Genomic DNA, 10,250 nt, shown 5'->3' with positions numbered 1-10,250 from the left:
CTTTCCAATTTGTTTATACTAGGCTATGCTAAGTTCCTCTTTTTTTTTTTTTTACATAATTCAAAACTAATTAGATTTCAAAACTCAATTACTTGCTCAATGTACTTACTCTGGGACACATATTTTCTGACTATTGTTTAGGATTTCATTTATTACAAGGGTTCTATAAAAACTCTGTTAGGTAACGAGGTCTTCCAGAGAGCTTTACCTATTCTCAGGAAATAAGAGAGAATAAAGGATTTGTCCAAGTTTTTGTATCAGGTGTGTTGTCCTTACTTCTTCCCAATTCTATGTTGACCTTAACCATCCTTTCCTTCCTTAGGGTTGATTTCTGTCCATCTCCATTTTTTTCCACTATCATTTATAGAGTTGCTGGAGGAAGTGCTTAATTTCAAACAGCCTGTTTTAGAACTTCACAGGAATGACAAGAAGAACAAGCAGAATGGTCAGGCAGCTGGAGGGAGTTCAGTGAGAGGGGTCCCAGGTGAGATCCGCTTCACCCCTTCCAAACAGGCTGGAGGCCACCAGGCCTGGCTGATGTGGTCGGACAGTTCCGATGACTTTAACTAGGGGTCATTGATCCTTATCTCAATTTCCTCCCTCTCCCTCCACTTTTGACTTTCAAAGTCTGTGTCACATTTCGAAGTGTGGTCACATTCTTTTCTTTCATAATTCTCCCCGTTAGCCAAATTTTTCAATTTTTATCATCTGAATTTCTTTCTGTTGTGTGCCTTTTCTTTTCTTTCTTTTGATAAAGCTTTATTGATTTTGTACTTTGGATTCTAAATTCTTCCTATCAGGGAGTTTTCCAACAATTCTGTTCACAGGGTAACGCTGCCTGCGCTACGTGTGGAGAATCAGCAGTTCCTTAGGACGGTGTGCGGGGCACCCCGGGCACATCTGGAAGGTTCTAAGCGCGCCAAAGGGGCTGACCCCAGGGCATGTTGTTTGGGAGCCCTCGGATGTTGAGTTTATTAACTGTGATTCCTCCTGCCGCGGGAGAGTCAGTGCCCGGGATGTGCTCAAAGTTTGTCTTCACCATTCTCTGCATCTTACTCATTTTTCTATTTTTTAAATTGTTTTTTTTTCCCTCCTAATTATGAGATCGATACATCCTCAGTGTGGGACACAGACAGGTAGTAAGAATAAAGGTCACCCACAATGTCACCAAAGGTGCAGACATTTTATGCGTTTTCTCCGCGTATGACGATATCCTCTGAATCTCACGCTGCATTTTTAGCACACCGGAGACCTCTCTGAATCCAGACGGTGTAAAAGTTTAGGTTTTATTCGCCAAGTTCACACGGAAATCAGAGACTCGCGGGAGGCAGGAGAGCTAGCACCCGGCGAACGAGCCCGGGCACCCGGGTTCCCTGCAGGAGGCTGCGGTCTGTCAACCGCGCCCGGCTCCGCAGACGCCGGAGGTGAGGAGCCAAGGGCGCGCGAGCCGGGAGGGCGGGGCGGAGCGTCCCTTGATTGCGAGTAGGAGGGGGAGCTACTGAGCTGTCACCAATCAGAGCCCGGCTTTGTTTTCCCTTGCCGACCAATCAGGGAGTTCTGCTGGAGAGGCTGTCTCCCAGTCTGCGACGCCTACACCTTTCGCAGCCTATCAGCAGGCGTCTCTTATAAAGCGCCCGCGGCGCTCCCGCCTCGCGGGCGGCGCGGCCCCGCCCCGCCCCTCCGGCCGCGGCCCCGCCCCCCCGAGGGCGGGGGCCGAGTGGGTTCCTCGCTGGGCCGGAGGTGGGGGCCGGGCTCCCGCTGGGCTCGTGCGTCCTGCGCCCGCCGCGGCGGTGCGAGCCCGCCGGCTCCGGTTTGTTCTCTGCGGCGGCGGCGATCGGCGATCGCTGCCTCCTAGCCTCGGGCCCGGCTGCAGGGGCCGAAGCGAGCGCCTTCCGCGGACCGCAGCCGCCCAGGGCAGGTAAGGGGCGCCGCGGGCTGCCGCGCGGTCCGACTCCGCGCTCGCTGCGGGCGGGGGTCCGCTCCCCTCGCCGCTCCTGCCGCCGGCCGGCTCCGCCCGCCGCGAGGCGCCTCCGCCCGGGAGCCCGCGGCGTCGGCGGCACCTTGCGGCGCGGTGGGGGCGGGGCCGGCGGGGGAGGGGCGGGCGCGCGGGCGGGACCCGGGACCCGGGACTCGGGGGTGGCGGGGAGCGGGGCGGCGGCGCCGAACCCGGGCGGGCGCGGGCAGGTGGAGCGGGACTGCGGAGCGGGACTGCCGGTGAGTAGCGCTGAGCCGGCGGCCGATCTTCCCCTCGGCCAGAGAGGCGTCTTCGCTCGGGTCGGGCTGTGGCGCGTTTGGCTGTGCGATGTGCACGTTAACCTTATTTACTTACTTAGCTATTTTTTAAACTAAAAGCAGCCTTTCCCGTGAACTTGTTTGGGGCTTTTTCTCCAGCGCCAGGTACACCGGCCGCGCAGCTCACCTTTGGGCCCAGGCGGGGGCCGTGCGGTAGGACGGGGTCGTTCCAGGGGATGCTGCGCGGGCGTGAAGGGTCGTGGGGTGGGACCTGTCCCTGTCACTCTGCCATGGTGGGCGTAGAATTGTGATTCTTTTTTCTTATGTTAAAAAACAGCGTTCAAATTGAAAAAAAAAAAAAAGCATCTCTAAACACTGCCTCTGGACTGTAGGCTGTAGGGATGCACCTGCTACTCACGCAGTACTACTTCGCGGAGAAATCCTGGGCAGTTAATTCCATGATTTGATTTACTTATAAAGAACCACCTGGCATTGCTTACCTTGCCTTTGAGTGCTGAATATACCATTTGTTCACAAGCGAATGATGGAAGTCACTGAGTTTTAGCAGTAATGTCACTGTGATGGCCCTTGGAGCGCGTTCTCTCTGTCCAGGTCCATTCTGATTCTACAAAACAGAATTTTTTTCCGTTTAGGTCTTTTAGTTGAGAATCTCATTGCACTGTGTCAATTGCAGCGTGCCATCCTCTATTCTCCTGAAGCAGGTCGTGCACACCATGCCCATCTTACAGGTGCACAAGCTGAAAGCCCTAGGCATGAAAGGAATTCTACCCCAGTCACTTGACTCCTACTTCATTTTATACCTGTGATGGATTTAATCCAAGATCTGGGTAAGGTTCCCACCATCAGGCAAGCTTTTGCATACCAATTTGATCACATGTACACCAGTCAGAGATGGAGATGGTTGTTTTCAAGTAAAGAGATTTTATCTCTGAGGTTTGTTTGTTTGTTTGTTTTTTCCTCCACCTAGGTTGCTAAGATAGTTTGAATTTCATCAGAAAGGTAATTTTCCACACAGGCAAAACAAAACGAACAAAACTTGGTGCTATGTGAAAATCGCTGTGTTAAATTTTGGGAGGCTTTCCAAATGAGAGAACCTTATTTATGTTTGCGTCTCTGGCTTAGCAGTGGACTTTGGTACAATTGAATTGAATTGAAATTGAAATAATTAATTGAAGTGGAAATAATTAATATGCTTAAGGTAAATGCAAATGAAGTGTAATGTATTTTGTTCATGATTTACGACTTTGTTTTGGGAAATCTTTACTGTAAATTTATAGAAGGGTTGAAAAATAATTTCTTAATTAGAATAACTCAAGTGGCTGGGCGCGGTGGCTCACGCCTGTAATCCTAGCACTCTGGGAGGCTGAGGCGGGTGGATCGCTCGAGGTCAGGAGTTCAAGACCAGCCTGAGCAAGAGCGAGACCCCGTCTCTACTAAAAATAGAAAGAAATTATCTGGCCAACTAAAATATATGTAGAAAAAAAATTAGCCGGGCATGGTGGCGCATGCCTGTAGTCCCAGCTACTCGGGAGGCTGAGGCAGGAGGATCGCTTAAGCCCAGGAGTTTGAGGTTGCTGTGAGCTAGGCTGACGCCATGGCACTCTAGCCCGGGCAACACAGCAAGACTCTGGCTCAAAAAAAAAAAAAAAAAAAAATAACTCAAGCAAGGGAGTTTGGGGGTTAGTGTAGAGCCAGTTTAAATGGGTAGTTGGGAGCAACCTCTTGCATGATGTCAAGGCTTAGGGAACTCTAAAGAATTGTTAAGTTGTGTTAAACTTAGTTATCAGAAACATGAAAATGGCTTATGAATTACTGAATGGAACTGTTCTAATCATGAAGTTATCTCTTGTTTTGTGGCTAATACATCTGTTGCATGGTACATATACATTTTGACATAACTTATTTGTGAAACACATAAGGCATCTCTTACATAAGGCTGTCAGTCTTCCCCTGCATTTATTTACCTGTTTATGCTTTAGTGCCTTTACTTAACATTCTCTCTCCAAATTAAAATTTGTAGCACCCAAACAAAAATTTCGATAAAGAAATTTTTATCATCTGTTCATTTGTAAAGAAAATGAGTCCTTTCTTCTGATGGGCCCAGCCCTCCTTCACTGTGGGACATTGGAAAGAGATTTTGGCTGTTTGTAAAGTTTTTGCCTATGTTACCTGAGGCTTTTGCCCCACTCTCAACCTCCCATGGTTTTCAGGATTGCTGTGGATTTTTCTTTTTTTCCTTTTTTTTTTAATTAATTACGATATTACTTGACTTCCACTAGATGGTGCACTAGATGCTGCTTTTTGGAGATTTCAAACAGATTTTTTTTCTTATTATAAACATTTCACTGACAAAGATATAAATAAATGTACAGCAGCTGTTTCTCGAGTAATTGCAGTTCAGACAATTGCAATGAATGACTTAAGTGAGTTTTAGTAGATTATTTGGAAGGAAAGGGGAGCTTGATTTAAAGTGAAGGCAATTGTTAGTACGAGCATACCTTATTTTATTGTGCTTCACTTTGAAGATACTGCATTGTTTTTACAAAACCATTTGTGCATTGTTTGATGATGGTTTGTGGCAACCCTGCATGGAACAGTCTATTGGTGCCATTTTCCCAACAGCATGTGCTCACTTTGTGTCTCTCTGCCACATTTTGGTAATTCTTGCAATATTTTAAGCTTTTTCATTATTATTTCTGCTATGGTGATTTGTGATCAGTGATCTTTGATGTTACCATTGTAATTGTTTTGGGGTGCCATGAACTGTGCCTGTATAAGATACCGAACTTAATTGATAAATGTGTGTGTTGTGACCACTCCACCCATCAGTTGTTGCCTATCTCTCTCCTTCTCCTCAGCCTCCCTGTTTCCTGAAACACAACAATATTGCTGTCAGGCCAGTTAATAACCCTACAACGTCCCCTAAGTGTTGAAGTGAAGAGTCACATGTCTCTCACTTTAAATCAAAAGCTAAAAATGATTAAGCTCAGTGAGGAAGGCATGTCCAAAGCTGAAATAGGCCGAATGCTAGGGCTCTTGTGCCAACAGTTAGCCAAGTCGTGAGTGTAAAGGAAAAGTTTTTGAAGGAAATGAAAAGTGCTACTCCAGTGAACCCACGAATGACAAGGGGGCAAAACAGACTTACTGCCGATATGAAAAAAGTCTTAGTGATCTGAACAGAAGATCAAACCAGCCATGACATTCCCTTAAGCCAAAGTGTGATCCAGAAGGAGGCCCTGACTCTCTTTAATTCTGCAAAGACTGAGAGAGGAGAGGAAGCATTAGAAAAAGAGTTGGAGGCCAGCAGAGGTTGTTCATGAAGTTTAAGGAAAAGCTGTCTCTGTAACATAAAAGTGCAATGTGAAGCAGCAAGTGCTGATGGAGAAGCTGTAGCGAGTTATCCGGAAGATCTGGCTAAGATCATTGATGAAGGTGGTTATGCTAAATAACAGATTTTCAATGTAGGCGAAACAGCCTTCTGTTGGAAGAAGATGTCATCTAGGACTTTCATAGCTTAGAAAGGAGAGGTCAGTGTTTGGCTTCAAAGAACAGGCTGACTTTCTTGTTAGGGGCTAATGCAGCTGAAGATTTTAAGTTGAAGCCAATGCTCATTTACCATTCAAAAATTTTAGAGCCGGCCGGGCGCGGTGGCTCACGCCTGTAATCCTAGCACTCTGGGAGGCCGAGGCGGGTGGATCGCTCAAGGTCAGGAGTTCGAGACCAGCCTGAGTGAGACCCCGTCTCTACTAAAAAATAGAAAGACATTATATGGACAACTAGAAATCTATATAGAAAAAATTAGCCGGGCATGGTGGCACATGCCTGTAGTCCCAGCTACTCGGGAGGCTGAGGCAGTAGGATCGCTTGAGCCCAGGAGTCTGAGGTTGCTGTGAGCTAGGCTGACGCCACGGCACTCACTCTAGCCTGGGCAACAAAGTGAGACTCTGTCTCAACAAAAAAAAAAAAAAAAAAAATTTTAGAGCCCTTAAGATTGATGCTGAATGTACTCTGCATGTGCTCTATAAATGGAACAACAAAGCCTGTATGACAGCACATCTCATTACAGCATGAATTACTAAATATTTTAAGCCCACTGTTGAGACCTGCTGCTCAGACAAAATGAGGCCCTTTAAAGAATTACTGCACATTGATAATACACTTAGTCACCCAAGAGATCTGATGGAGATGTACAAGGAGATCAATATTTTTGTTCATGTCTACCAACACAACATCCATTCTGTGGCCCATGGATCAAGGAGTAATTTGGACTTTCAAGTCTTATTATTTAAGAAATACATTTTGTAAACCTGTAACTGCCATAGGCAGGGAATCCTCTGATAGATCTGGGCAAAGTAAATTGAAAACCTTCTAGAAAGAATTCACCATTCTAGATGCCATTAAGAACATTCATGATTCATGGGAGGAGGTCAAAATATCAATACCAACAGGAAATTGGGAGAAGTTGATTCCTGCCCTCATGCATGTCTTTTGAGGGGTTCAGGACTTCAGTGAAGGAAGTAACTGCCGATGTGCTGGGACTAGCAGGAGAACTATTAATAGAATTACAAGTGGAGCCTGAAGATGTGACTGAATTGCTGTTATCTCATAATAAAATTTGAGTGGATGAGTAGTTGCTTCTTATGGATAGCAAAAAAAGTGGTTTCTTGAGATGGAATCTCCTCCTGGAGAAGATACTATGAATATTGTTGAAATGACAACCAAAGATTTAGAATATTCTGTAACCTTAATTAATAAAGCAGTGGCAAGCTTTGAGAGAATTGATTCCAATTTTGAAAGAAGTTCTACTGTGGATAAAATGCTACCAAAGAGCATCGCATGCTACAGAGAAATCTTTCATGAAAGAATGAGTCAATCAATGTGGCGCACTTCATTGTTGTCTTATTTTGAGATATTGCCACAGCCACCCCAACCTTCAGCACCCACCACCCTGATCAGTCAGCAGCCATCAACACTGAGGCAAGACCCTCCACCAGCAAAAAGATTAGGACTCACTGAAGGCTCAGGTGATTGTTAGCATTTTTTAAAAATAATAAAGCATTTTAAAATTGATGTATGTACAGTATTTTTAAAAAATATATAGTGCTGTTGCACACATAATAGACTGCAGTATAGTGTAAACATAACTTTATGTGCATTGGGAAACCAAAACATTCGTGTGACATTGTGATATTCGTTTTACTGAGGTGGTCTGGAACCTAACCTGCAATATCTCTGAGATATGCCTGTAATTTCAGACATAGCTTCTACTACAAAGCTCTCTGGTTCTACAAAGCAGGAACCCACAGCAGAGTGTAGATTTATTGGTCCTTATTTATGTATAGTTGAACTTTTCTTTTTTAATGGCTTGTGTTTTGGGAAAATCTTATGTGAACTGGGACCGCAGTACTTGAGCACAGTGTTATGCTTTGCTTTCTTGGAGTACTGATTCTTTAAAAGAAGTGGGTAAATGTAGCAAGATTATTCACTACTATTATGAACAGATGCCTAAGGAGAAAAAAATTTTCTGGCATGTATAAGTTTTTTTCTTGAAAAGCCATTTAATCTATTCTTTTTAGGAGTACATTATGATCATATTGCTTTACTTATGAAAGACAGGGGTTTTCTTTTCTCCCTGATGACATGAGCTATTAGGCAGGCTTGCTTGTTACTGACTGTTACAGAAGGGAGATGAAAAAACATAACTTGCTTTGATAAAAAGCAATACCCATTTTTAGGTGTAGAAGTGGCAGTGTTAGTGGAGCATAAAGACGAGCTGGGATGATTACATTTTGCAAGATGTTTTGAAGAAAACACTGGACTTTTAAACGGAAGGATAGAAATCTAAATGAGAAAGTCTTTACTTAAGTGGTTGGAATGGGTGTTTATTTCACTTACACCATGTGGGTGAGGAAGAGAGCAATGGTAATTTGTTTCTTGGAACCACTAGCTGGTTCTCAGGGGATTGGCTTTGATGGCGATTTGGGAGAGGGAAATTAAATAGGGTCCAGCTCTTCTTGTATGGTCGTTCTTGGCAGCGCTGCCAGCCCTTGGGTGAGCCAGGGCGTCGGAAGGTGCGTGGTTGTAAGTAGCCAGGCAGATTAAAAGGCTGCCCTGGTGTGAAGGTCTCTTCACCTTTGACAGCCACAATCAGGTCGTCAAGCATTTTAAGGCAGGTTTATGGCTCTCCTGTGGTCCAAACTTGGGCTAGGTACTCCTTAATCTTCACATTTATGTTTTCAATTTTTGAAATAAGTAGAATCCCGAACTTTATAAAATTAATGACTTGGGTATGCAAGTGAATACCTTCAGAGAGTTACTTGGTTTATGGTAGATTTCAAGTGATGGTCGGTGCTAGAATATACTTATTTCTCATATTCTTTCTTCTATCCCATTAACAACAACGAAAAGACCTTATTAGAAATAGGCAAACTGGAATGCATGTAGAGCTATACTGCTCAAGTTGAGAACTTGAGTTGGGGAAAAAGCTTTGCAAAGAGAAGTGTCTGGGAGGATGTTGTAACAGGCAGGTGTAGGTGGGGCAGGGAAACATTAGCCCCTCTTGCTTTAGTGGACACTGTAAGAGACCGATGTGTCATCAGGTGTTGATTAGCTTCATTTGTGATAAAAGCATCCTTTTTGAAAGACAGTTCCTCTATATTTGTACTTAAAGCAGCTGAGAATTAAATATTTCTGAGAATTGTAACTTCTTTTTTGGCAACTGGAAATTTGTTGAAGTGATGTAGTAAAAATTTGGAGTTAAGCCCAGGCTTAAAAGGATTATGGAGTTACGGCCCAAGATTTATAAAGCTTCTGCTGCTGATATTCAAAATATTTTTTTTCTCTTCCTATTATGGCTTCTGATTTAACTTCTGAAGAGTCAGTTCAGACCTGTGTTCTCTTTGCATGTTTTGAATTTAGCTCAGTTTCCAGTAAGGCCCATCAGAATATACTTTTTGTACGTGGTATAATCGGGGTACCGATTAGGCGTTTTGTCAAGTTTGGGAGAGAGACGTTGGGCAGTGGGCAGTGAGCACATGAATTAACATTATTTTGATGTATTTATATTCATTTTAAATAGAAAAATTTTATATTTTGGAATTTCCAAAATGATAATCATTTCATTTTTAACATTAAGCTTAGTCCGAAAAGTTTAGACCAGTGGTTTTCAATCTGTAGCAAGCCTTGAAATCACGTGGAGGGCTGTTGAACCTTCAGTTGCTGCCCTGCAGCCCAGAGGTCTGGGGTGGGTCCTGACAATTTGCATTTGTAATGAATTCCTAGGTAGTGGTCTTGCCTGTTGGTCCTACCCTTTGCAAATAACTGAGCAGATCCTAGGGGGAACGTAGGTGTGCTGGTTCACACAGGCTTTGATGTTTGAAAGATCCGGATTTGAATTCCTCCTCTGCTGCTTGCTAGTTCTTTGACTTCAGGCAATTTCTTAACCTCTGTGTTTTCCTCTCTAAAGTGGAAATAAAGAATATTAAGTGAGCGCGAATGTGTAGAAGCTCATAGAACTGTGCCTGGCAGATTGCAAGCAGGTTGGCTTTTAATCATAAAAAAATCACTTGGTGTATGAAATAAGAAGTAGTATCCTGAATCTTATTAAAATTGAGGTAAGGACAGAATATTTTTTATTTATCCTCATTTCCTAGCACTGTGCTGGGGAAAAAAAATACAAGTACTCTGTTGCTATTTAATGACTGGAGGTAAAGTTTGTGGATCCTAGTAATTTTCCAGAAACATTTTTTAGAGACAGATTGTTCATATAGGTGGTGCCTTCCTCCGTCTCCCCAAAAAGGTAGAATTCTTTGATCACAGTATGTTGGACTCTCACAATAATCCTTATTGTCTACGCTTTATATAACAGGAGTTTTCAAGTTTGTTCCTGGGAGTTAAATTACAGGAAGTACCTGAAAGTCCTCTTGAGAACACAACTCTTGCCGGTAGTGTGACAGCTTTGTATTTGGTGACCTTGAATGCGGTTCTTCAGCATCTCT

At 43.9% G+C, this 10,250-nt stretch overlaps 1 protein-coding gene across 1 annotated transcript in view; it reads left to right on the top strand.

The window, feature by feature from the left end:
• The first annotated feature begins 1,876 nt into the window (after nt 1–1,876).
• Nucleotides 1,877–10,250, top strand: part of MPP7 (MAGUK p55 scaffold protein 7) — a 204,222-nt gene continuing 195,848 nt past the window's right edge. The window contains exon 1 of the mRNA XM_069458748.1: nt 1,877–1,918. The gene's annotated coding sequence lies outside the window, so the exon portion shown is untranslated. The remainder of the gene's footprint in view (nt 1,919–10,250) is intronic.

Source organism: Eulemur rufifrons, chromosome 25, assembly GCF_041146395.1.
Source record: "Eulemur rufifrons isolate Redbay chromosome 25, OSU_ERuf_1, whole genome shotgun sequence".
In the NCBI taxonomy this organism is placed as follows: domain Eukaryota; kingdom Metazoa; phylum Chordata; class Mammalia; order Primates; family Lemuridae; genus Eulemur; species Eulemur rufifrons.
Note: the sequence above shows the minus strand (reverse complement) of the source record. Positions and strands in the feature narration are given on the sequence as shown.